General features: G+C 37.4%; 3 protein-coding genes across 3 annotated transcripts in view; 2 read left to right on the top strand and 1 right to left on the bottom strand.

Annotated features, from left to right (window-relative positions):
* The window catches only part of LOC134791716 (uncharacterized), a 498,190-nt gene that overhangs the window by 218,106 nt on the left and 252,689 nt on the right, over positions 1-27,395 (top strand). The window lies entirely within an intron of this gene.
* The window catches only part of LOC134791766 (large ribosomal subunit protein eL22-like), a 375,980-nt gene that overhangs the window by 169,566 nt on the left and 179,019 nt on the right, over positions 1-27,395 (top strand). The window lies entirely within an intron of this gene.
* Positions 1-27,395, bottom strand: part of LOC134791753 (uncharacterized) — an 83,669-nt gene that overhangs the window by 793 nt on the left and 55,481 nt on the right. The gene's annotated exons all lie outside the window — the stretch shown is intronic.

The raw sequence follows: 27,395 nt of genomic DNA, 5'->3' as shown, positions 1-27,395 counted from the left end.
AAACGATTTATAACAATGACAAATGTAATTAATTAATTGATTGAATGTTTTTTATTCAATCTCAGGTTTTTTCCAAGCTTTTTGATTTAAAGTTCCCAGACACCAAACAAGAGACCAAAAACTAATAAATGTTAATTAACAAGCAGGTTTGTTTTTAAAACCCTTTCTGTTAAATTTTATAGCTGCACGGTGACAAATAAATCTATAAATAAATGTCACAAACAACTTAAAAACAAATAAAAATGCTACTTATTTTCCGTTTAATGGCAGATTGCTGGAACTTTGAATTAAGTGGCCAGTAAAAGCAGTAAATAATTATTTTATTAACTGTTTAAAGAAATATACCTTAAGTACTTATCTGAATTATTTTTTGGAACTTGAATGCTGGCAGACAGGTTTTACGACAAATAAAAGTTTTTCTGCGTTCATTCATTTATTTTAAAGGCATTTTGCTAAGTGCTTGGCATAGAGCCGGCAGTGAAAACAATAAGTAATGTCAATGGTTTGCATTCCAAAGCCTAGTCATAAACGAATAACAACTTTGTTTAGCAATGGGCTAAAGTTTCAACAAGTATTTGGGATAGGTTAATAATAAAGACTGCATTTTACATAAATGTTGCCTTCCTCGTAATAAAATAAATAAATAAATATTGGGGACATCTTACACAGATCGACCTAGCCCCAAACTAAGCATAGCTTGTACTATGGGTACTAGGCGACGATATAAACATACATAGAAAACAACCATGACTCAGGAACAAATATCTGTGTTCATCACACAAATAAATGCCCTTACCGCAATTAATTAATTAATTAATTGTTGAAGGCCTTCACTTTAGCAAAGTTTCTTAATTTCTTATCCATGATTATTCTATTTAATCCATATTATATTTGACTTATGCCTTACTCCGCATATTTTTTTGAGAAATAGCCCCTGCGTACACGAACAAATCAAGATTTCAATTCACACAAAAATCGCTCAGTGTCTGACGTGATGGACAAATTTCTAGTTCTACGCCAGGGACATTAACGATGACAAACGGAGGTAAGGCTATAAAAAAACTTAGGTAATGTAGATCTGGCCAGCTAAAGAGCGTTTTCACATGGTCCGATCCAACATCGGATGTCAGATGAGCTTGGAGAAAAACAGCTACTAGAAAATGCCCTAAACGCTTTTTTAACAACAAATTATAATAAAAGTACCGAGGCACTTTGTAACTTTTTGCTTATTTAGTCGGCTCCGATATCGGATTTACACGAATTGAAAAACACTTTTTAAAAATCAGTAACTATTACTTATGAAAGCAGAAGAATATAAATGATCGTATTAGATTCATAATTGTTACATATTTGCCGTGACTTATTTTTAAAACGTGTTTTTCAATAAAATACACATCAAGATTGTTTACCTACCTTCTAATGCTAAAAAAACGAACTATAGTGTGAAGATTAACAGTTGTTATTATTAACTTTGTCTTTAGTTTCAAGCTCCCGAGTGCATTGACTTGGGGTCTTGGAGTTGTTTGTCGAGGCTGGAAGTTAAAGTCAAACAAAAGCAATAGTGTCTACATAATGTCTCGGCAGTGTGGCCACCAATTAGCGTACACATGACAAGGTATAGATACTTAAATGTTATTCGGAATTACGTGGAGTCATCGTGGACGTGGAGTAACATTAAAATATATAGGAATTAACCTACGGCAAAGGCAGATAAATATAAACATAAAACTAACCTAGTCGCTGCCGTACCTAACATACTCGTATGTACCTACAATCGAACCTACATATGTACCGGTCTACATATTGGTCACTTCACGGTTCAGTCAGTTCACCGTCCAGTGCCTGTTTCCGTCCACTTGGCGTAGTTGCCACAAAGAATAGGCATATATTCAAATTATACACAATTCTTTGTGGCAACTACGCCAAGTGTACGGAAACAGGCACTGGACGGTGAACTGACGCAATGACCCTATATGGTCTCATTTTAAAACGACATTCTGAAATGACATGAACGATATGAACATTCAAATAGCCATGTATGGTACAGTCACCTGCAATAATACCTATGTTACTCTTCGAAGGCCGCAAAAATATGTGACACGCTCTTATGGCTCTACTAATAAGGCGTGTCAGATATTTTTGCTGCCTTCGTTGTGTAACATATTATTGCAGGTGACTACTAGTTTACGTTTCTAGAAATACGGCCTCTTAAACCAACGGCTTTATGGATTTACAACATATGATATGAGCAAACCTGAATCACTTTCATGAGCCCCACATAATAGCATATCATTTCTTTAAACATCCGCTGGCCCAGCCAAGGTTACAATCGCTATCGCTTCGACAACGAAAAGCATTTTGTCTCTCTATCACTCTTCCATATTAGTGTGACAGTGACAGTTGCGTTTCGATCGCTACGGAGCGTAAGCGATTGGCATCTTGGCTACGCGGCCAGTTCCGAGAGAAATGGAAAGTTACTCCGTAACATTCCTGTTCACTCGCAGTTACATTTTACATTTTAAAAGTTATGTTTAATAAGATCGTCAAATAACCGTAGCAAGGACAATTTATTCATGAATTGAATAATTATTTAATTAAGTTAAACTTAGCTGTCATAAGTTAGACGAAGATGGCGGGACGACTTAGACACCTTCATTAATAACTGATTGAAAAAGCTCAACAACGTGGAAATCAAGGGGAGAGGCCTTTGCCCAGCAGTGGAAGTAGTGGGACACTATACCAGCCTATTAAAAAAAATCTGTCGTAACAATGGCGAATTGCAACGATTGCTATTGTCTTTCTTTTTGGTCATATTTTAATTATGCTTGTATGAATAATTTTACAACTTAAAATGCCTATTTATTATGTTTAACCAGACAAAAACTATTTATTATGTTTTATAATTATTTTTTTGACATTTATATTACCATGTTTCCGTTTTATTTAAAATTTACAAAAGGAAATATTTTTAAGGGAGAAGTAACTGAAGTAGGTAAGTACCTAAGTATATTTAGTAGGTAGTTCAGGATGCAGAAACTTTTTAATAAGTATGTATTAAAAACGTTCATATTTGTCATGCTACTTCAGTCAACCTCAGTACTTTTTGTACCGAGACTGACTGAAATAGCAAGACACGTTCGTACGTTTCCGTGAAAATACGATGGAAGATAATTATGCACTAATGCACTGCATCAGTGCATCTGTACTACAGCTTAAAGATGTATGTACTTTGATTACCTTAACACAAATTTAATAGTTAACATAAACTTTATTGTTTTTATGTTACAAGGTATATATTCATTTTTTAATTGAATAATTTGTTTAAGACTTACATAGCTCTTAAGTGAAGTAAAGTACTACCTACTTAAGCTTTGTCACGTCAAAATAAATCAAAACAAAACCATAAAAACAAAAAAGCTGTAAAAGTTATATTTCTGAACACGAGCAACACAATGCGCAAGGGCAAGTACCAAAGTATATTACAGTAGGGTTGCTAGACCTTAGGACATTTTGCTGACAGGTTAAGGGCACCAGAGTGCCTACCGCGAACCATCTTATCTTATCTTATTGTTTTCGGGGGCCCTTGCGGATACACTTCGACCCATAGGGATCTTTTGTGCAGTTACCCCCTAGAAGAGATCCGTCAACTACTCAAGAGCTTTTCCCACCATATCCATGTGTCGGATGATGGAGCTCATGGGTAGCGTTTTAAAGTCCTTTGGTTCCAGGTATCCTGCTCCAAAGTCCTTCATTCTTTGTCTGGCGAGGGCGTGACATTCACACATTAAGTGTCTTACTGTCTCTTCCTCTTCGCCACACATACGACAATCGGTGTTGTCAGAGTGTCCCATCTTGGCCAGAAATCCTTTGAACTCGTAATGGCCAGTAAACACCCCCGTTATGATTTGGAGTTGTCTTTTGCTAAGTTTCCAAAGCTTTTTGCTCCAGCCGGAGTCTATTCCTTGCATAAAGAGCTTTGCATGCTTTAGACCCGTCAGACTATCCCATTCTTCCTGGTGTTTGGTCTTGGTATGGTCTTTAATAGCCGTTGTGATGGTTCCCTGTGAGAGCCCCACGAATGGTTCCGGACCTATAAGGTTACTTACAGATCCGGCTCTGGCGAGTTCATCTGCATTTTCATTGCCTATGAATCCCTCGTGCCCTGGGATCCATACCAGTTGCACCCTGTTTTGCCTTCCAAGCTGGTTCAGGGCTTGGACGCCATTATATACCAGTCTAGAGTCCACTCTGGGAGCTTCGAGCGCTTTGAGAGCGGCCTGACTGTCGCTGAGTATATAGATATTCTTCCCTTGGGTTCGCCTAACTATATTCTCATGCACACAGGCAATTATAGCGAATGTCTCGGCTTGGAAGACAGTGGCGTAATTGCCCATGCTTATACTACTACTAAAGTCATTTGCATAAATGCCTGCCCCCGTACCAGATTCTGTCTTAGACCCATCTGTGTACCATATGATGTCGTTTTCATCAGAGATTGGTGCTTCAAGACCTTCGGTCCACTCAGCCCTTGTTGGAATTTTAACGTTAAAATTCTTATGGAACACAAACTTGGGTTGCATCTTATCGCAGCCCATGTTCGTAATCCTTTTCATGAAATTGTCACATTCCATGTTTGTGTGTTTGGTCTTTGGCTTGCTATCGCTCCAGAGGCCTGTTAGGGTCAACCTGTGTAGCGATTTCCGCGCCTCAGATTGTATCACTAGGTGTAGCGGCGAGAGGTCTAGCAGTACCTCCATCGCCACTGTTGGCGTCGTTCTAAACGCGCCAGTAATAGCCATGCATGCCGTTCTTTGTATTTTCATAAGGGCATCCCTGCATGTGCTCTTTAGTGTCCTTGGCCACCATGCCAGGCATCCGTACAAGATGATTGGTCTTACCATCATGGTATAGATCCATCTTAGTACCTTTGGGTTTAGACCCCACGTTTTGCCATAAGCCGATCTACACATTCCGCGAACCATCACTTTTGTACATCTCGAGCGATACCTACAGAGGACAATTATTACATAGGTAGGTACCTATACTATACCTATATAATGAAATAAGGAATATATTAAACTTTTTTTATGATATAAGGAGGCACACGAGCAGACGGATCACCTGATGGCAAGCGATTACCGCCGCCCATGGACACCCGCAACATCAGAAGGGTCGTAAGTGCGTTGCCGGCCTTTAAGATGAACATATGTATGTACATATGTACTCCATATGTGTTTAAATTTATAACCCTACTACTGATACTGATCGCAGTCTTTGTAGGTATATACATATTAAGTATATATCTAATAAAGGGAAATGGTAAGGGGTCATCCATTAATTACGTCACACGAATTTCTAGGTTTTTTACCCCTCCCCCCCTCCTTGTCACACTTGGTGTGACGTCACATTTCTTCAACTAAATCGGCAAATATTTATTTAATATTTTATCAAAATATTTTTGACAAAATAAATATTAGTAATTTTATAACCCAAAACTGATTAAGAAATAAAATTTAACGAATAAAAACGATTATCGTTTCAAAACCTTGTTATTTAAATGATAATTAGCGTATAAAATAATTTAAATACATTTTCGGTTACTGATGAAGTTAAAGTGACGTCACAAAGTTTATGACTCCCCCCTCCCCCTTGTCACAACATGTCACATTTTCTTGACCCCCTCCCTCCCCCTAAACGTGTGATGTAATTAATGGATGACCCCTAATGCCTAACCTACATTACTTTCTCAGCAGATAATGGACGTACTGCAAGCAGGACCGTGAATGGGAGGTTCTAGGTTTTACATTTAAGTACATGCATATGTGACGTCCCACGGTCAAAGGTACCTTATGGCGGGTATGGAGTTATGCATACCCCAGTAATCTACAATAAATAAGCTATCGATAACACAAAAGTTCAACCTTCTAGGTTGCGTAGTTACAGAGATATGATTTTTTGAAAATAATGTTGTGAAATGAGCAACTTTACGATAGAGAAGTTTTAAGTTTAGCCGCCTAAAAAACTATGTTCCTGAAGTAAGTTACATAGTTGACTACAAATAATAATACCTTATATATCTGAGATTAAAAAAATATTGCGACTTGTTCTGTATGCAAATAGAAACTTTTGATATCGACTGATTTATGTGTATACTAACCAATCTCTTGAAAATAAAGTTTTATTTCATTTTCACGATTGATTGCAATGAGCTCTCAAGATTTAAATTTTATCTATTAGAAAACGACACTGACAGACAGTTTAAGCAACAAACAATACCGATTTAGAGGTGAAAATGTATTTTCTGACTTTTTCATATAAAATCACAAAATTGAATATTTTTACTTTTAATGTCACACACAATCAATTTTTCTGAGCACATATGAAAGAAATTCTGTCATTCAAATGAAATAAATCCTAAAACCCCAACTAAATACTATATTTAACCCCTTATGCCACTTTAAACTTACATAACAATAACAGTATTTGCTCCATACATTTACGAAAAGGTACCTTATGGAAATAAATCTAATAATACATCACTAGTAAATATCAATCATATTACAGTTTATCTTTTATGAATAGAAAATATTAATTTACATTAAACTGCCCCAAATTTAATTAGTTCTTCGTCATAATAATCTTAATAAAGACCAATAATTTGTATGTAATGAAAAGGTACCTTGTGATTAAGTTACATGATGAGGCATGATGATGATGGAACAGTTAGGATAAACTAATAATATTTTGGTAATGGTATAAATCGTCTATTTCTTATCAATAATATATTTCGGTTTCTATTGAAGATAAGCGGCATTGAGGTTCAATGACCTCAGATATTCCATAAGGTAATGCGTCGGGTATTGGCATTTTTCAGCAAACCAATGGCTGATTTACTGCATGCGACCAAACCAAATGAAGATTATTCTAGTTAAGAAAGACTTGACGAGAGTAACTTTGGTATAATAGCAGACTACTTGGATTTGTGATGTCGGTCTATGTACGGTCATAATATTTGCGAGGCGCCCCAACCAGAACTGAAATTATCAAATTAGTTTTGCAGAATGCTAATACAGGAAATTGGTAGAGAACTACCAAACTTCTTTTCCCGTATTGACTAGTTTTTTTGGGAATTTTCAATCCTTTTTCCATAAGGTACCTTTTCTACTAAACTCTGAGACGACATTACTAGGCTTATAACTAACTTATAACAAAAATAAAAACAGGTAAACAAACGTTACGCATTAAGGTTTCAGATCACACAATAAAAAAAAATTGAGCATTTTTTCACCTCTTTACAAAACATTTCATATCTCCGAAACTAGAAACCCTCATAAGGTACCTTTTCCCGTGGAACGTCACATATTACTGCTGAAAGCTTGTAAAAAATCAGCGTTTTTCTAAATACCGGTCAACCCTAGCAAGCGCGATTATTTTATAGCTTTCCTAGAACATGACAAACGACAATACAGGCAATCCCATGGTCTCTGCCAGGAAAAGCCTTACATTTGTGACGTTCCACGAGTAAAGGGGCATTAAGAGTATTAAGACGGTTGGCGCTTAAGTCGCATAGCACCGATTCACTGAATTAATATGGCGGCGACCGCCATAAGGTACCTTTACCCGTGGAACGTATAATTTTTGTTATACGCCATTGGTACAGGCAGCAGCAAAAGATGCTAAACGGAAAAATCTCACCCGCTTATTTACTTTTGCTGACTGTACCAATGGTGTACGTTATTGTTACATGTTCGAGATACTACACGTGGGTGCGAGTTCCCGTCATATATCAAATGTAAATGAACTTTGAGTACTTAAAGGGCCATTAATCCGGGAATGCTGTGCTAACTAGCGACTTCGCAGCTAAGTAACAACATGACATGCTATGGCAGACATTTTTTACGACTGATGAAAAAAAGGCTTGTTTTTGTGTACACAGAATGTATGTTTAAGCTAGAAATATTATTTAAATAAACATGTTGAATTATATTTAAAACAGGCATTTAAATGTTATAGAAATTATAAATCAAACTACAACTTAAAAAATAAACTACTTTTGCTGGTCACGTGATGCGCATCGCATAATCTCCTTACTCCTTACAAACTAAGTTGCCAAAGCACGCGTCGCCTCTATAAGGAGTTAGGAAAGCGCCTTAATACTCCTTATAGGCTTCTGGTGACCAGATGGCTGGCCGCCTATATTCACTCAGCGGATGAGCAATTGACCATTGCTAATTTGCTATTCAGGGGGGCAATGCGGTCAGCCTTCTGGACACCCTACCAAGCGATAATGACTTAGGACATTAAAGTGTTTTTTATGTACCCACTTGAATTTCGATGCAATAAATAAAATTCCAACTAAATATCGGCTTCTTAATCTTTATCAGAATTATAAAACAATTATGCCACGTTTAAAAAAAGTCTTGCTATTTCAGTCAGTCTCGGTACAAATATCTAGTAAAAGTACTGAGGTTGACTGAAGTAGCATGACAAATACGAATGTTTCTAAATGTACTATTATAGCGTATTAAAAGATGTCTCGAATTTTTACAACCATCTTAGACTGAATTAATGAGCGACTTGTACTGGTTCTCATTGAACAACATTGCACAGGGGTGTTCATCCTTATTCGGGTAACTGCGTTATGTATCAATACACTGTTAATGGTTCCTCTACATGATGGCCCAGCGCTGGAGCAGCGAGATGGCCATGCGATGGTTATGGCTCCTCTACACGATTGCCCAGCGCTGGACCAGCTAGATGGCCATGCGATAGTTGAGAACACGCACTATGGAATGGGTCACGTATGCGCCATCGCAGGCCCACTACCTTTGATGTGCGGACGGAAAACCGACACCGCGGCCATCCCATCGCCATACTTCCGCGCCATAAGGCATTCGACACCACTACCCTCTCTACACGCTTGGGCCAATATGATGGCCCATCGTGTAGAAGAGCCATAAAACTGTTAACTGTCCATGGGTGGACCTTATTATAACAGGCATCAGGTCCCCCGATGGACAGTTAATAGTGTTGCTGTTAGTACATGCAAACTGCTTTGATATCTCAGTTTATAGTTTTTATTCATTGGCTGTTTATGGCTCGAGAACTTCTTTTACAGATTTCCGACAACAAGTGACAAGAAGGCGCGAGATTGGTAATAATCGTAAATAGCTGTAGGTCTTTAGATTTATGTCTTGTATGTAGATGTTAAGTGGGTTCATTGAAATCGAAGTTATTTTGCACGTTGTATGTAGGTACATGTACGTAAATAATGTCATTTTCACCTCAGCAGCTCGAACAAGGGTACTTTGCTTCTTAAAAACAGTGAGCAAAATGCGATTTTGCTCACTAAGTCATTTTGTCTCACTCAGTGAGCAAAATCGCATTTTGCTCACTGAGTTGTCTCATTCAGTGAGCAAAATGCGATTTTGCTCACTGAGTGAGACAAAATGACATTCAAGTGACCTTTATGGTCAAATGTCATTGCAACATGCGGGGTCTAATACAAGTTCGATACTTGGGTTCTATTATCTCTGTCCCTCTAGGTATGTTCTCACTGCTTAGGGTGAAAAATTTTGTGTACTACACGAGATCAAAGTTATTTACATCTCGTGCGCTTTTGAATCCCTTACTACGCTCAAGATTCTAAATTAGATTCACTCGCTATACGCCCGTGAATCTATTATAGAATCTTTCGCTTGCACGGGACTCAAAATAAGCACTCGAAGAAATATCAAACTTTGATCTCTTGTTGTACAAATAACTATTTTGCGTTTTGTCCTGTTATTCAAGTATCGTAAAACTACTCGACTATATAGTCCAGACTCCAGTCTAACAACTATGTAGAAAATTACCTATTCGCACGTGTATCGTACAACATTTTACAGTACATATGGCCCTTTTAAATTTTCGACGTAGTCACATAAAGTGCTGATTATCACACTAGTGCGATAAAGTAGCACCATATTATGTACCTACTGTAATAGTTACGATATAAGTGCGAAAAATAGGAAATTCGCAAATGTATCGTACGTACATCGGACAACATTTTACAGTACATATGGCCCTTTAAGTTTTCGACATAGTTACGTAATGTGCTAATTATCGCACTAGTTCGGTAAAGTAGCACCATATATGTACCTACTGTAAAAAGTATAAAAACAGTGTATGTACCGCTGACGGACGCAGCCGACGTTAGTCCACTTTCCGTACTGGAACCTGAATAGGTAGCTCATCGCGTCTGTAGTTTATGGGATGCCAGTGCCAATAATGGTTCATGTTAATCAGTTGTAACTTGTAAAGGAAGAAGTTGATGTAAATGGGACAGTTGCTTTGCTTGTTCATGAATATAAATTAAGATTTAGATGTAGGTACCTATCTCTTACTAGAGTCTAGTAAATAAAGAAGACTGATAAGTGATAACGCCCATACTACGCTGGGAACAGCAGGCCTAGTATGGAATTGGATGGCTTTATCCACGTGATAAAATATCCGTCACTTTTTAACAGAGCGCGATTGAAAGTGACGGATACCGTTTTATCAGTTTTATCACGCTGTCACGTAAACAAAACCGACCATCATATCAGTACAGCAGGCGTATTATGGATGGCTTTATCCCCATGATAAAATAACTGTCACTTTTTAACACCGCGGGATAGAAAGTGACGGACACCGTTTTATCACGCTGTCACGTAGACAAAAACGACCATCATATCCGTACAGGTTACCTTTGAATGTAAACCAAAAAACGGAAATATAATTAATTTGTAAATTATCTAAGAGTAACAACTAACTTTGCATGGCATTTGCAATGACAAAGTCTGGCAATGTCAGCATGAAAGTCAATTTCTATGAAAATATGACGTAAATACTGACACTGCCTCACTTTGTTCTGTTCAAGTAACTTACCGCCCGATTCCAACTTTAGAAACATCAAGTAATAGATCTAGAAACGTTATGGATTAAATGTGTCAGTGTCAAAAGTGACATTTTTGTTTGAAGAAACGTCACATTTGACACTGACATATCTAATCCATATCTTTTCTAGATCTATTAATTGACATATCTTAAATTTCGAATCGGGGCATTAGCGTAGACGGACTAACCCTTAAATGCATGATTTTTTCTTTTTGCCCGAAATTAATATATGTATCACATCATTGTTTGCCGATTCTAGGAAAAATAGTAAAAAAAAATATAACTTCGATTTTCACTGCGAAATCAGTGTTAGAAGTTGAATTGGCTAAATCATATTTATGTACCTAAATATGTAATTTTCAGTAATCGATATATGAATTTTTTTACTACCATTAGAAAGGTACACTATTTGTGATATACCTATGATAAAGTTTTTAAATATAAAATAATTTCAAACCCCGAAAACACCGTTCAAAATCATACTAAAAATTATCAACTTCTTGATTTTTCCAAGCTTTCCGACTTTTCGTCTTAACACGAATGTAATTTTTATAAATTAAAAATATTGCGTAAATTTAACCCTTAAATCATCACCCTACTACTTGACGTTTGGTATAAAGGTGCGAGAACGTAAGTTTTTTTTTTAATCTGTGAGCTGTCTATTGCTTTGTAGACATTTGGCAACACTATGCATTTAAGGGTTAAGCCGTTAGATAGGTAGTGGCCCTAATTGCAATAGGATATAACGGCCTAACGTTAGTAACGTAACGGCAGCCCTTAAATCTGTACTAGCTCAATCTATTCACATTAACCGCATAAATAACCTTGGACATGGACACGTCAAATTGATCCCATTACAGCGATCATATCGAAAACGATAGCAATTTACTAATACATTTTGATTAACACTCCGAAACCAGGTTAAAAGCGTAAACATAGGTATTATCTTCAATGATCATCACTGTCATTATGTTGATTGCATCTTAAGATTCTTAAGTCACACGAATAGCCGCCGCCATACAACGTGTGATTCTAAAGGGGCCCACTGATTAACAGTCCGCCGGACGGTATCGGCCTGTCAGTTAGAACAAAATTTTGACAGTTCCGAACAACTGGCAGGCCGATACCGTCCGGCGGACTGTTAATCAGTGGGCCCCTTTATGGCTCCTATACACGATGGGAAATCATACCGGCCCTTAAGATGGGCCAGCGTGTAGAGAGGGTAGTGGTGTCGGATGGCTTATGAAGTTTTTGTGGCAAAATAAAGTGATTGACAAAATTAAATATCGACATGTCTGTTATCGATGTTACCTACGTTATACTTAGATATTTATTACATTTTATAAGAAGATACTGATATAAGAAACTACCGCGAAATACACAACACGTTCGATATCTTCTTCTCTAGGTATTGATATATTTGTAGTTTTCTATTGTTTTGGCACTGTATATATGTTTATTACTACTACAGTTTACGTTTTAATTTTTAAGTGCTAAACAAATAAAATCATCATCAACATTCAGCCTATATACGTCCCACTGCTGGGCACAGGCCTCCTCTCACTCACAAGAGGGCTTGGGCTATAGTCCCCACGCTGGCCCAATGCGGATTGGGGACTTCACATACACCTTTGAATTTCTTCGCAGATGTATGCAGGTTTCCTCACGATGTTTTCCTTCACCGAAAAGCAAGTGGTAAATATCAAATGATATTTCGTACATAAGTTCCGAAAAACTCATTGGTACGAGCCAGGATTATTTGAACCCGCGACCTCCGGATTGAAAGTCGGACGTCATATCCACTCGGCCACCACCGCTTTCATATCCACTCGGCCACCACCGCTTAACACAAATAAAATGTAATAAAGAAATTATGTACCGCTTTGTTATTTATTTGCATTATTGAAATTTCTCGGTAACTTACCTACAGCCAGTAGAAATTACATATTATAAATAAATATAAATATATTATCGATGACAGATTTATCGATGTTTCATTATCTCAAACACTCGTTTTTGTCATCACAAAAACTGCTTGTAGTTAGTTGAGTAAGTATGCCATTTTCAAAATTATCCCACTTTCGATATTAAGGATGACTCACGTTAGACCAAGCCGTGTCCGGGCCGGAGCTTCCGGAGCTTAGTTATCTATGGAAAGCATCACGTGATCACCTGTCATCTGTCATAGAATTAAGTAAGCGCCGGAAGCTCCGGCCCGGACGCGAATTTACAAAGCCTATACTGATAAGGTCCAGATGCGAACTGAACTGGATTAGCTTTTGTTTGGACAAAACTTGACCAAACCCTAATCCATTACAGTACAGAAATTTACTGAAATCGTATAGGCTTTATTGGCTACATTAATATGGATATTGTTGCTACAAATGCTAGTTTGTTGCGATCTAAAACTTGCATAATATTTTAGTAATGACTCCGATTGTATTGTATTAATTACCGTTCGTGCTAATTACTTAAAAATGCCTATATATTTTTTTTCCATTTAAGAACTATATCAGTTGAGATATCTTATTAGGACATGTTTAATGTGAAATCGTAATACAATTATAAGTTGACTGTATTTTATAATACATTGGTACATAACGAAGTAGATGATTTATTTAAGGACCAAGATTTACTACGGTGTTCTGCCTTTTCTCCGAAGTTTTATTGTCCGAATTTCACTTGCCAGACAACTTTTCGGAGATGATTTACTTTGGCAACCAACAGTCGCCAAATTTTCATCATGACAACGTTTTACTTTATAGAATTATTGTTAAGTAGATTATTATTATGTGTACAACGTTTGGAGTACATTTCTTTGGTCAAATCATTCAATTTGCTACATATTTATTAATTCGATATCGTCTAGTCATTTGACAGATTTCACTGAGTCAAGATAGGTGCGACGACGAGCGAAGCGAGGAGGAGCGTGTTAGGTGAACTGCGACCAAACAGCGAACCGACTTTTTTTTACATAGAACGACTTTTCTGGCAACAGTTCATTTTCTTGAGGGTCGCAGTTCTAACTTAACCTAACCCACATTTTTGGTAACAGTTCGTTTTCTTGGGGGTCGTGGTTCTAACCTAACCTAACCCACTTTTCCAGCAACATTTCGTTTTCTTGGAGGTTGCAGATCAAACTAACCTAAACTACTTTTTTTGGCAATTTACATGAATACTAGGTGAAAAGTAATTTAGTAAAAAAAATAATTGTTGAAATCAATATTCAGTGAATTTTAGTGTCGTACAAATAATACTCGATGAATAATATTGAATAATGACGGCGAGACTCCGCTCGACTAGGTATTGTGAGAGCATTAATGTTTAAATATATCGCGACAAAATCTAAACCATTTGAGTAAATGAGTATTATTAAAATTTTGATATCACATTCAAACGTGACTGAACTTACTAAACTCGACTAGGTTTTGGCGTGAATAATATTTGAAAATATGTATGCAAAAAGCTAATCCATTTCAGTGACTACTTTTTACCGAAACGGTATAGATATTGTCAAGTAATATGCATAAACAAAAGCTCACGTATTAGAATCTGAGTCGTGACTGAAATAGTATAGCTTTTGTAAATTCGCGGCCCGGACAGTCCGAGTCCGGACACGATCCCGTCGGCCCGGTCTAACGTGGGTCAACCTTTATTCTGTTCTTAATTTACAGTAACTGAAAAAAAAAACAATATTAAATGGGAACACTGAATCCGTGTACTACCCAAATTCATAATTGGATATGCAAGTAAAAGTTGCAAATAAAGACTAATTTTACCTCTACTGTAGGCAGGTAAGTACATGTAGTTGCATCTATGAACACTATTTGCTTTCAAGTAAATAACAAAAAAACCGGGCAAGCGCGAGTCGGACTCGCGCACGAAGGGTTCCGTACCATAATGAAAAAAAAAACGGAAAAAAATGCAAAAAAAAACGGTCACCCATCCAAGTACTGACCACGCCCGACGTTGCTTAACTTTGGTCAAAAATCACGTTTGTTGTATGGGAGCCCCATTTAAATCTTTATTTTATTCTGTTTTTTGTATTTGTTGTTATAGCGGCAACAGAAATACATCATCTGTGAAAATTTCAACTGTCTAGCTATCACGGTTCCTGAGATACAGCCTGGTGACAGACAGACGGACGGACGGACGGACGGACGGACAGCGAAGTCTTAGTAATAGGGTCCCGTTTTAAAAATGTAAGAATACTCAAGCACCGGCTATGATGGATTATAATTGCATATAAAATTGTATGGGAGTTATGGGGCGAAGGACAGGAGTGCTTATTTAAATTCAGAGCATGAAAGGGTATACGATACGATATAGAATCTTGCGCGTCGCATGTCAAAGTAATTTCATAGGGTTGCCAAATCACCAAGGGTCTAGCCAAGATCACAATCGTTGATAAAAACGCCAATCTAAACTTAAATAATGTATGGAAATAGTCGCGTGACTTTTCGTAGCATTTGTCATCCCGGTACATTTTTTTTTACTTTTCGTTTGGCGTTTATTGATGTGTACAGTCACCTGCACTAATATATTATTCTTGAAAGGCCGCAAAAATATGTGACAGGCTCTTATGGCTCCACAAATAAGATCGTGTCAGATATTTTTGCACCCTTCTAAGAGTAATATATTATTGCAGGTGACTGTACAATTTTCATCTTGGCTATTAGCTAGTGACAGTAGTGACCTACAATATTATTTTACGTTTTCTAGTTTTGTTTGTAATTCAACTATTTCAACAATAGGTTAAATTATCTTTCCGAATGGGCTTATTTATTTATATAAACTTTATTACACAAAGAAAAATCTACAAATGGCAGACTTGCCAAAAGGACTTCTCAAATAGTCAACCATTATAATGTGTTTTTCTAAATATAATAGTATTTAAATTAATAAATACGCGTATAATTCCTATAGATTAAATAAAATATAGAAATAAAACTCTTATCTTGTTCCGTCAATCAAAAGAAAAATGTGGTAACTATTATGTACCTAATGGGATACCGAGTCACTGCGTTTTGTACCTTGAGTGGTAAGTATGTGAAAGTGCATACCCACGTTATGAATGAAATTAATTCATAAAAGTGGATATCTAGGTATGCACTTTAGCAGCTCACTATACATACTTTTAAAATGAAATAAATAAATTTTAGCGCCTGTGGCAACCCTATCCCGCCTATACTTCAATTATCGCGCTCGCGCAGGCGCCTCTCAGATTAATATTACCCTAGATCCTATCATTGCTCCGAATTAATGCAGGCGACAATACCCGTGTAATGAAGCCATAAACATTTACCGCGATTAGCAGAATATTGAAATATCGAGTTAACTTTTATAGACGGTAATTATTTAACCGATGGAATAAAAAAAACGCGTTTTATGTTTATCAGCGTCTGGACTTTAATTAAGGTGATAGGACTGACTCTATATAACTTCAACTAACTCTATATAATCCTAACCTAACATTCTTAAAGCCACTTAACGCTCTATGTGACAAACGAAGACCCAACTCCAGTACAGTTAGATTTAGACACGTTAGAGCTTAACATATCGGCTGTTTGCAGAGCCTCAATACAAAGTCGCCTTCACACGTTCCCACGCCTGCAACGCCTAGGGCTACCTACCATAGACTCATAGAGTAGCGGTAGTGTAGGCGGGCCCTAACACTGACCGCTTGACCTCGAGGTCACGCCGGTCAACGCACCACGCTGCAACGCAGTGTCGCGCATGCGCTTTGGTAAACTGGCCGTATATTTTCATTGTTTGCGAGAGGGTGGTCGAGTCAGGTTCTTTAGCAAACCACTGTAATTTGATCTAAACCTGTCTAATAACTATGCGTAATCGTAGAGCGTTCTTATACTAGTTTGCCTCAGAGCTCGAATCGGCGCATTCGCTAAGGGTGTACAATGACATCCCTGAACGGTTACTGACGCGCTGCCATTTTGGAATTTCAAATTTGGAATGCGTCTTTGTGTAAAGGTAAAGGGATTGCGATGTTTGGCATTTAGGCGGCGGCCCGTATGCAAGCGTCTAGGATTCTTTAAAGTTTTGCTTCGCAAAGCATGTAGGGCGAGTAAATATGCGCAATAAATTATAATTAAGGAGATTATGCTGTGGTTTTGTAGCGTAGAATTATGTTAAGCTGAGCACAATAAAAGAAGGGTTTTAATGACATAGTTGCGTTGCATTTCCTGAGGCTATCGCTACAGCATATCAAGTCGATACTATAACTGTGGCCATTATAAGTTCGTTCTTCAGTTACACATTGTTATGCATCCCGGGGTCAAAGTTACATTGGTCATCTGCATGGTTTATCATTAATGTTCTTGAACATTAAACAGGTACCAATAGCATTAATATAATGCTAGAAGTAATCAATCGCGTAATAAATAGTATCGGGGCGCGATTGCGTTTAAACGACTGTGTCCTAGCTACTCAAGTCAATATTTACAATGAGTGTATGTATGTGTGGGTAATTACCCACTGCCGACTCCCACGGTATCGTGCATTTTTAATAAAACCGATACTTTGCATTTGTGAAACAAAAGAACATCGTGGATCCCCGTGGGGAAAATCGGACCCTATACTTTCTTTTTAATGTCAAAGCGTTTTTAGAATTTTGTACACATACCTACTACACAGTAGACATTTTTGTGAGACTTCATCAGTTGGATGACGATACTGCGCGATCATGACATTTATGACTTATGACTAGGGAATGCAATCTCGATCTCGCAATTTCAAGATCTCGCGAGATCTCGCACGAATTTTCGAGATTCAATCTCGTTGACAGGGAATCTCGGTCGAGATCTTGATTAATATTTTCGAGATCTCGAACGAGATTGAAGGATTGATCCGTATGAATTACTTTGTTTTGAGTAATCTTTTTATCTTATGTTCATGTTGTCCAGGCAGTGCTATTGTATGCGGCCGGCTTTAGCTAACGATAAAAGCACGGTGGCGCGCTCTGTGCAGAAAAATCGGACGAACTTAACGTACCCAGTCACAATTATTAATGATTTTTGCTCGCTTACCCTACATTTTTTCGGGTGTCATTCTGAATCCCTAACAACGTTTGTCCTAAAGTCACTTGCCCTAACTGGTTAGTCCTAATGGGCACATGCCCTAACGATCAATTGTCATAACGATTATTTTCCATAATGTAATAGTTAGCCTAAGACTCATTTGTCCTAAGCATTTGTACCATAACTATCAAGATCCCTAATGTTTTTTACCATATTCTTCGAAATTCCTAACAATGTTTGGCATAAAATAATATGCTCTAACTGTTTTGACCTAATGGCTATTGCCCTAATGATCAATTGTCATAACAGTTACTTTTCCTATTCATCAGTTATCATAACAATTACTTTCTATAATTAATGGTAACGAACTGTTGCCACAAAAGTGGGTTAGGTTAGGTTAGAACTGTGACCCTCGCAAAAACGAACTGCTACCACAAAAGTGGGCTAGGTTAGGTTAGAACTGCGACCATCGTAAAAACGAACTGCTGTTAAAACTAGGTTAGGTTAGAACTACGATCCTTTCAAAAACGAACTGCTGCCACAAAAGTGGGTTAAGTTAGGTTAGAACTGTGATCCTCGCAAAAACGAACTGCTGCCACAAAAGTGGGTTAGGTTAGGTTAGAACTGTGATCCTCGCAAAAACGAACTGCTGCCACAAAAGTGGGTTAGGTTAGGTTAGAACTATGATCCTCGCAAAAACGAACTGCTGCCACAAAAGTGGGTTAGGTTAGGTTAGAACTGTGATCCTCGCAAAAACGAATTGCTGCCATAAAAGTGGGTTAGGTTAGGAGGGAAATCAAAATTAGGGCATACGAGTGTTAGGTCAATCAACGATAGGCTAAGTAAAATTAGGTAACATGATGGTTAGGATATATAATTTTTAGGCCTAACAATAATTAGGCAAAAAAAGAATTATGCTACATAATATTAGGATAAATACTCAATATGGAAAGTGCCATTAGGGAAAACCATATCAGGACAAAAAAAAATCGGCCATTCGATAATAGGGAAACCAAAATTAGGGTATACGAGTGTTAGGATAACTGATCATTATGACAAACAATATTAGGTAATGCAAAGATAGGAGAAAAGACTTTAGGGATTCAGATATAGATCCCATTTTTTCGTAAGTAGCTGAGCACTTGTCAAAAATATCAACTGAGCATTTTAGCCTTTGCTTACAATTTTATAAAATTAAAAATAAATAATACCACTTTTTCATAATTACATGCAAATTAGAGCTACATACATATTATTTGTTTTTTTTTTTTAAATAAAAGTAGTTTTTATTTTTGTTTATTATTTTTGTTTCCTTTTTAAGACCCTGACGACATTTGTATGGCACGTTCTCGACATTTGTATGACACTATGTCGACATTTGTATGCCACAATCGACATTTATATGGTCAAAATACCCGTATAAATGTCGCCATACAAATGTCGCGACATTTCGCCAATAATATTTTTAAGCGATATTTCCTACACAATACAACCGATTCACTTATTTATTTTACTATATATTTTAACACTACTATTATTATAAAATAAACATTTTTATTTCAACTATGTACCAACATATTAAGCGTCCATACAAATGTCATTGTAGTCGTACCAAAATATATTGAAAGAGATTCTTACCTGTTTTTAAATAAATTAAACTGTTTCCGCGTTCACACTCGATGTTAATCGATGCCCAACAGACCGCACTATTGCGTTGCGTCGTAAATTTAATCTAACCGTTATTCAATAGACAAAGAAGATTATAGGGGGTATATTTAAGTCATAACAAAACAGGTGCCGGGCGGGACAACGATAGAAAGGCTTCCCTTGTTTTATTAGATAACGCATTAATTTATCGAAATGATTAAATCAATTCTCTAGAAAATGCTCTTTATAAAATACAAATTTATTTATAATACGTTGCCTACATCCCAAGTTATGATTTTTTTTATTGCGCTATGCCGCCACTGGGACACGCGAAAAAGCGGCAAATTTACCCTAAACTACGTCCCGTTGACCTATTTACTAAAGACTCGCTCGCTGCAATCCCGTGCATACTCGTGGGGTTAACCATAATGCAGCGCAACATAGATTCGCTACATTATAAAATTACCAACTATAAAGTTTATTCTTAGCCATGCTAAAAAAGGACTCGAGTAAAGCTTATGTCGTAGGTAACTCATATTTCCAGGCGATTTTTAAACCGGCATGAGACCAAGGCAACGTCATTCATCCTGCATCTAACCGCTTAATATTAAAAGGTTTATTAAAAACGCAATTTTATCCTAGGGCGTGGCAAATTGCTACTATATTTTATTACCTCTAGGTATATTTATAATTTCCATGACATAAACACCTTGAAAACGGGATAAAACTTGTTACTGACACTTGTTTACTGCCACTAAATCACACTTTGTGTGTAATTAAAATAAGACTAGGTGTTTATGGCAAAAGTTTTACGCTATTCCCTTCCCTATACTTATACCAATCATCGTTGTGTACAGTCTGCATAAAGAGAAGGCCAATGTGGCTAAATATATCGTAACACACCTTCTTGAGTTTACTTGAGTACAGTACGGATATGATGGTCGTTCTTGTCTACGTGACAGTGCGATAAAACGGTGTCCTTCACTTTCTATCCCACGGTGTTAAAAAGTGACAGTTATTTTATCACGTGGACAAAGATGGATAAAGACATCCATAATACGCTGGCAGGTCGGTAAACGTAGACGCAACTTAAATGAGCGGTCCAAATTTTGTATAGGAGCTACATTGTGTAGCCACCGCTAGTAGAATATACCTATAGTCCGTCTCGTAGGTAACTCACGGGGCGAGCTGTAAAATTAATGGAAACAGCAAGCTTTAACAAAACGAAACGCTCAAACGCGCTGCGGTGGCGTTACGCAAGATTACAGTCAGACACTTCATTACCGCAATGGGCATTCTTACCGCACGCCACACGCCGGTCAACGCTCGACAACCGCATGTACAGTCACCCTTATAATATGTTACAGAACGAACGCTGCAAAAACACGATCTTATTTGTAGAGCCATAAGGGCGTGTCACTTTATTTTTAGAAGAGTAACATATTATTGCAGTCTGTACAGTCTGTAACAATGGGTAAAGAACAAAAAGAGGAAAACGTTTCGTTTGGCAATAAAAAACTGTACCTACGTAAACAACCTGCGTCGCTCTTAGCTTGCTTTTATTGTGTTTTGAGCTTCGATCACGAAAAGTTGTAACTCGTGTAATGTAACCTCAATTCCTATAGGTATAGGTATCCAGTATCCACCTAATAAAGAAAGACAGTATTAGGTAGATATTTCTTTGGACAAGTACTATAAGAAACAGCATGCAGTTCAGGATTCAGAAGGGACGGCAAAAAACTGGTTAATTAAAAAAAACCATTCATATACCTAATAATTTGTAGTATCGATATCGCTCGCAGACATAAATTATTTTGTTTGTAAAAATTAGTTTAAAACGAAACGGGACTGAAAACAGTCGGACTACACTGGTTGGATCCGGTGTATACTATGAACCCTAAATATCCTACGCAGTTGACCTAAATCCAGTGTTGCCAGATGGTCACAAAAGTCACATTTTTCGTGACTTTTCGCCTTCTCGTGTGACATGTGCGTGACTTTCGATCATGAGGCAATTTTTGTGACTTTTTAAGCTAGTCGAATTTTGGACAAGTTTAGTTATGCAATTCGTATTATTTAGGAACGCAGTGAACGAACCCAAGTTGACACTTGCACTGACACTTTGACGTTACATCCACCATCATGTTTATTATAATAGTCGTGGCAAAATGAGACTTGTTACCTTGGAATGACGGTGTTATTTAGTTTGATAGTATACCTAGTAGTTATTTTTTTAGTGTATTTCTTTTAGTTCATTTCTTAGTTCATTTCTTTTAGTCTGTACCTATCTATACTACTCATTGCACTGCATCAGTTATATTGAGATAATTGAGCGCTCAAAAACCATTACTGTGTCATTTTTATCCGGGGGTAAATTATTTACGCATATAGGTACTTTTTTAGGGTTCCGTACCCAAAGGGTAAAACGGGACCCTATTACTAAGACTCCGCTGTCCGTCCGTCCGTCCGTCTGTCACCACGCTGTATCTCACGAACCGTGATAGCTAGACAGTTGAAATTTTCACAGATGATGTACATATTTCTGTTGCCGCTATAACAACAAATACTAAAAAGTACGGAACCCTCGGTGGGCGAGTCCGACACGCACTTGTTCGGTTTTGTATTTTCTTTTGATTAAGTTTAATTAATAATGAATGCCGCAAGTTGAGTACAGACGCCAATAAATGAACCGTTGCTTGCACTAGTTGCACTTGCACGGTCTTGCAGTCGCGCGAGCGGTGAACAATGGAAACAGTGGAAACTTTTAAAACTATTCTTTCGCACTGACTGACTGTGACTCATGTGACTAGGTCCGGTGATTTCACGCTTCGCGCTTTTATTTATTTACCTGTGAAAATAACAGTGTTTTTTCCGAATTTGTTTACGATTCGATAGATAGGTAAGTAAACTTTGATTAATAATTGTTTTTTAGTAAGATTTCGTATCAACGTAAATGTTTGGAATATATCGTCAACCATAGGTTCAATTCAATATTACTTTGTCTGGGTGACTGCAAAAAAAATCTGCGATCGGTTATTTCATTTTCATCACACCAGCTAATAAAGGCGTATCCAGACTAGTCAATTTTTCGCCAATAAGATTAAATTGCCCGATCGAATCAGGACGTGCGGAGCAAACGCCAATTTGGATCGCCGAATTCAACCGCCGATAATGACCGATAAAATGAAGTGCGGACACAAGAATACCAATTTGTGACGCCAGTATTTTCATTTTGGGGCAGTTTTTCAATCGGTCGATTTGATAACCTCTGTCTGGGCACTCCTGTAAGTTCCTTTTATTATTTCTTGATTTTTTTCCCGGATTTTTTTTCCGTCCGCACTCCATTTTATCGGTAATATCGGTCATAATCGGCGGTTTAATTCGGCGAGCCAAATTGGCTTTTCCGTCCGCACGTCCTGATTCGATCGGGCAATTTAATCAGATTGGCGAAAAATTTACTAGTCTGGATACGCCTTAAAATTCATGAAATCGATCACAAATAGCATTAAGTATGAAAATGTGTGTGCTTTCAATAAGAAAAATCATATTAACCTTATATGATAGATTTTTTGTGAAAATATATTATTTTCTGAATTTCTTCTAACAAAATCGATTTAAAAGTTGGTCAAGTAGATCTTGTCAGTAGAAAAAGGCGGCAAATTTTAAAAATGTAGGCGCGAAGGGATATCGTCTCATAGAAAATCAGAATTTCGCACCTTTTTCTACTGACAAGATTTGCTTGACCAGCTATACCTACCCATACAACAATAATATAAAAATGTGACTTAAGCAGCAAAAACGTGACTTTTCGGGAAACGAAACGTAACTTAGGACTCCAGAGCCCTGGCAACACTGCCTAAATCATTATCTTCATAGCGTTCATATACCTATCCCCTTTTTTTGCATCGACTCATGGCAGAATACTTCAAGAATTTGCGTAATATCAAATGCGACTGCAATTTGACCCAAGTACTTACAAAAATCAAATTTGTGTCTCTTTGTGTTTGTGTGTCTCACTGTACTTTTACAACAAAGAATAAATAGCCTAACTATGTGAATTTGACGTAATCTCCGGATTGTGATCGTTTTTTACGTCGCTGTGGTTAACTACGAATGCCGGAATGTCTTGGGTGTTAGCGAATTGCTGGCAGTCAGTTTGTCACGTCGGGCCGTTTTATATGAATATCTTGAGTTTATAAAATGACTAGCGACCCGCCCCGGCTTCGCACGGGTTAACAAATTATTCACCTAAACCTTCCTCAAGAACCACTCTATTGATAGGTGAAAACCGCATGAAAAGAAAATCCGTTCAGTAGTTTTTGAGTTTATCGCGAACAAACATACAAACAGGCAGACCCGGCGGGGGACTTTGTTTTATAAGGTGTAGAGACTTTCTGTCAAAATGTATTGATTGCTTCTAAGATCACAAAACGTACCAATCACGTATAAGTAATTTTAATTTTTAACAAGCAGAAACGTCTGCTAACCATGTTACTAAGCTTAGAATAAGCTTAGTATACGTATACTATACATTCACGTACCTACCTACTTAAAAATAATTAAGTGTGGTAAATGTCTTCACACTTTCGTCGTAACGAAAATGAGATTAAACATTTTCTCTTTCACTTCCATCTTGATTTATGCTTAGTTTTTTCGGGTGCTCAGCGTCGGTCGACCGCGCACGCATGCATGGCCGCGTGGTCGTGCGCATGGCAGCATGCGCATGGGCCGCATGCATACCATGCGTTTGTAAACAAATTAAATCATTTTATAGAGCGTGGCGCTACCTAGCGGGTCACGAAACAAACATTTGGGTAAGTGTGAACGTTAGTTACAGTTATTAGATTGTGCAGTCATTTTATTTCTACGCACGACTTAGAGATTATTTAAAAAGTTTGTCAAACAAACGATTTTGGGGAATGACAGAGTCATTACAGTGTCGCCTGACGATTATATATCTATCTATCTAATCTAATACCTTTAAACGAGCAATTCTAGTTTATTTATATATACTTCGGGGATCTCGGAAACGGCTCTAACGATTTAGATGAAATTTGCATATAGAGGTTTTCGGGGGCGATAAATCGATCTAGCTAGGTTTTATCTCTGGGAAACGCGCATTTTAAAAGTTTTTATATGTTTTCCGAGCAAAGCTCGGTCTCCCAGATATTAAGTTATTATGTAGGTACACCTAATTGTTATTAAACATCTCTTTCTAACGATGATGCTCTATCTCACTCATGTTTCACACTTTATTAACGGTTTCATGTTGAATAATTGCTTCCGCTTTTTTCCCTACAGGTAACAGCCGAGAAAAGTTAACCTGACAATTTTATTGTCTATTAGCTTGAACACACCTTATAAGAGGTATGCTATAGTTGTTTTTAGGGTTCCGTACCCAAAGGGTAAAACGGGACCCTATTACTAAGACTCCGCTGTCCGTCGGTCCGTCCGTCTGTCACCAGGCTGTACCTATCTCACGAACCGTGATAGCTAGACAGTTGAAATTTTCACAGATGATGTATTTCTGTTGCCGCTATAACAACAAATACTAAAAACAGAATAAAATAAAGATTTATATGGGGCTCCCATACAACAAACGTGATTTTTGGCCAAAGTTAAGCAACGTCGGGCGTGGTCAGTACTTGGATGGGTGACCGTTTTTGTTTGCATTTTTTTCCGTTTTTTTTTCATTATGGTACGGAACCCTTCGTGCGCGAGTCCGACTCGCACTTGCCCGGTTTTTTTAATGTGACGATGGTGGTAAACTGTAACGCCCGCTTGATGGTATAAGAAATACCCGTGGTCAATAGACGATCACAACTTCAAGAATTTCACATACATTTCTTTCCTTGAATAGCTCTTCACCAGTTAGATACCTACAGTACTTAGCTATAGGGATATTCAGCGGACCTGCATGTAAAGTTAAACCAAGAAAAGTCTGCAACGATTTTGATAGCACACGCACACGCAGTGCAAGTGTTATTTATAATTTCATAGAAGTTTGAACATACCTAGATCTTCAAGTATGTAAATGATTTACAGAAATAAACACTTGGTTTTTTTTTCATTAAGACATTAGTGTCACCTATTTATGGTATCAGCAATTAACCATAGACATTCTACAACATGATTAATATAGTTGGTTGCACACGTCTCGCTAATTGACGGCAATGCTGATCATAAAGCATAATACTACAAAATGGACCAGTATAAGATAAATCTTTCATTACACATAGTTACTATGTATGTAGGGGTCTACACACAGGTAAATACAGGGGACTCTTCTATTATTTTATGGACTAAGTAATTTTTTAACTAGGTAACCATTTTGAAATTTTAATAACAAAACTTTCGTGAGACACAGACATTGCAGACCGACGGATTAAATCATACTCCTACTGAAGTACAATGGGGTTGGCAACTGTCAAAGGTTTGCATAGATGGCGCCATCAGCATAGCTTGCCCCTAAGGGCTGACATCCAGGGACAAAGTTCCATTAAAAAAACAAAAAATTGACTCAATTCTAGGGATTGACAGGGCAAGCTATGCTGTGGCGCCATCTGCTAAATACTTCGACCGGCCAACCCCATTAGAGAGTGGTCTTAGTGTCATAATTTTTTTAAATCTACCTATACTTTAAAAAAATGTAGAGTTCAAATTATACTAGGTAACGAAGACAGTAAGAAATTACTTATGAATGTATAACTGGTTTATCTCGTGGGACGCGATGCATCACGCTCTTGCAAAGATGATTTATTCCTCAATACATTATGCTGAAATTTATCGCCGTAATCCATTATAATTATAGATTCGCTAATGAATGGGTAGGATTGACAGTCTGCCAAGAACATTGTATAGTCACAGTATTTTTATAGTTTATTTTAATATGCCACTGCTGGGCAAAGACCATTCTTTACATTAGGCCCTGTCGCTTGTCATTTCCCACCATTCGGTACAGATAGATTGCGTCCAAAATGTCCAAATCGTCGAACCACCTCCTTTTTGGTCTGCCTTTACCCCGTCGGCCATCTGTGGTGTTTTGTGTGTCCCACTCAAAAACGATTTAGTCCCACCTTTCTGGGTCACAGTGTAAATAAAATCATTATCTTCATTGTAAATTATGGAGAAAAACTTCCACTCGTAACTAAATAGAAGCCAGTAGCAACATCCGCAGACCTTCGTTATGTTCGTAGATACATATTGAGTTCGTTAGCTGAAGTAGTAAGAAATTGCATAAGTTTTCCATAACATTAGTTCAGGTAAAGATTGTCCTAAATAGACGAATATTAACCGGTTGTTTACCAAAGGACTAAAACAAGAAATATGTATTGTGTCAAAGCAGGGTTGACAAAGGCGGTTATCAAAGGAAACAATTGATTAAAGGAAAAAACATCTCTTCTCTTTATACACATTATTAAATTGTGTTACCTAACCTTTATTTAATTGCTTATTTCTTTCTATTTTACTGTACCTACATTTGTGTGAGTGTGGAGATAAATCGCTAATATTCTATTAGAAGTATGAAACGTCAGCGTCACCAGTTCAATCCGATTTGGCACCGAAAATGCGAACACTCCAAACATACGAATTTCCTTTTTTAACCCAGATTCGAAATGTTTGTACGTTTTTAAAATAGATACTTCATTCTTATCACTTTATACACATTGTCAGGGAACTTTAACCTCTGTCGAAATGCAATTGGTGCAATTTACTATTGCTGTCGCACGCGTGGGTTTATGCGTAAGCCGAGATTTATAATGCTTATCATATTGTAAGTGGGAAACGTTCCAATGA

This window comes from Cydia splendana, chromosome 6 (assembly GCF_910591565.1).
Source record: "Cydia splendana chromosome 6, ilCydSple1.2, whole genome shotgun sequence".
NCBI lineage: Eukaryota > Metazoa > Arthropoda > Insecta > Lepidoptera > Tortricidae > Cydia > Cydia splendana.
The sequence above is the reverse complement of the archived record's forward strand: the minus strand, read 5'-3'. Positions and strand labels throughout refer to the sequence as shown.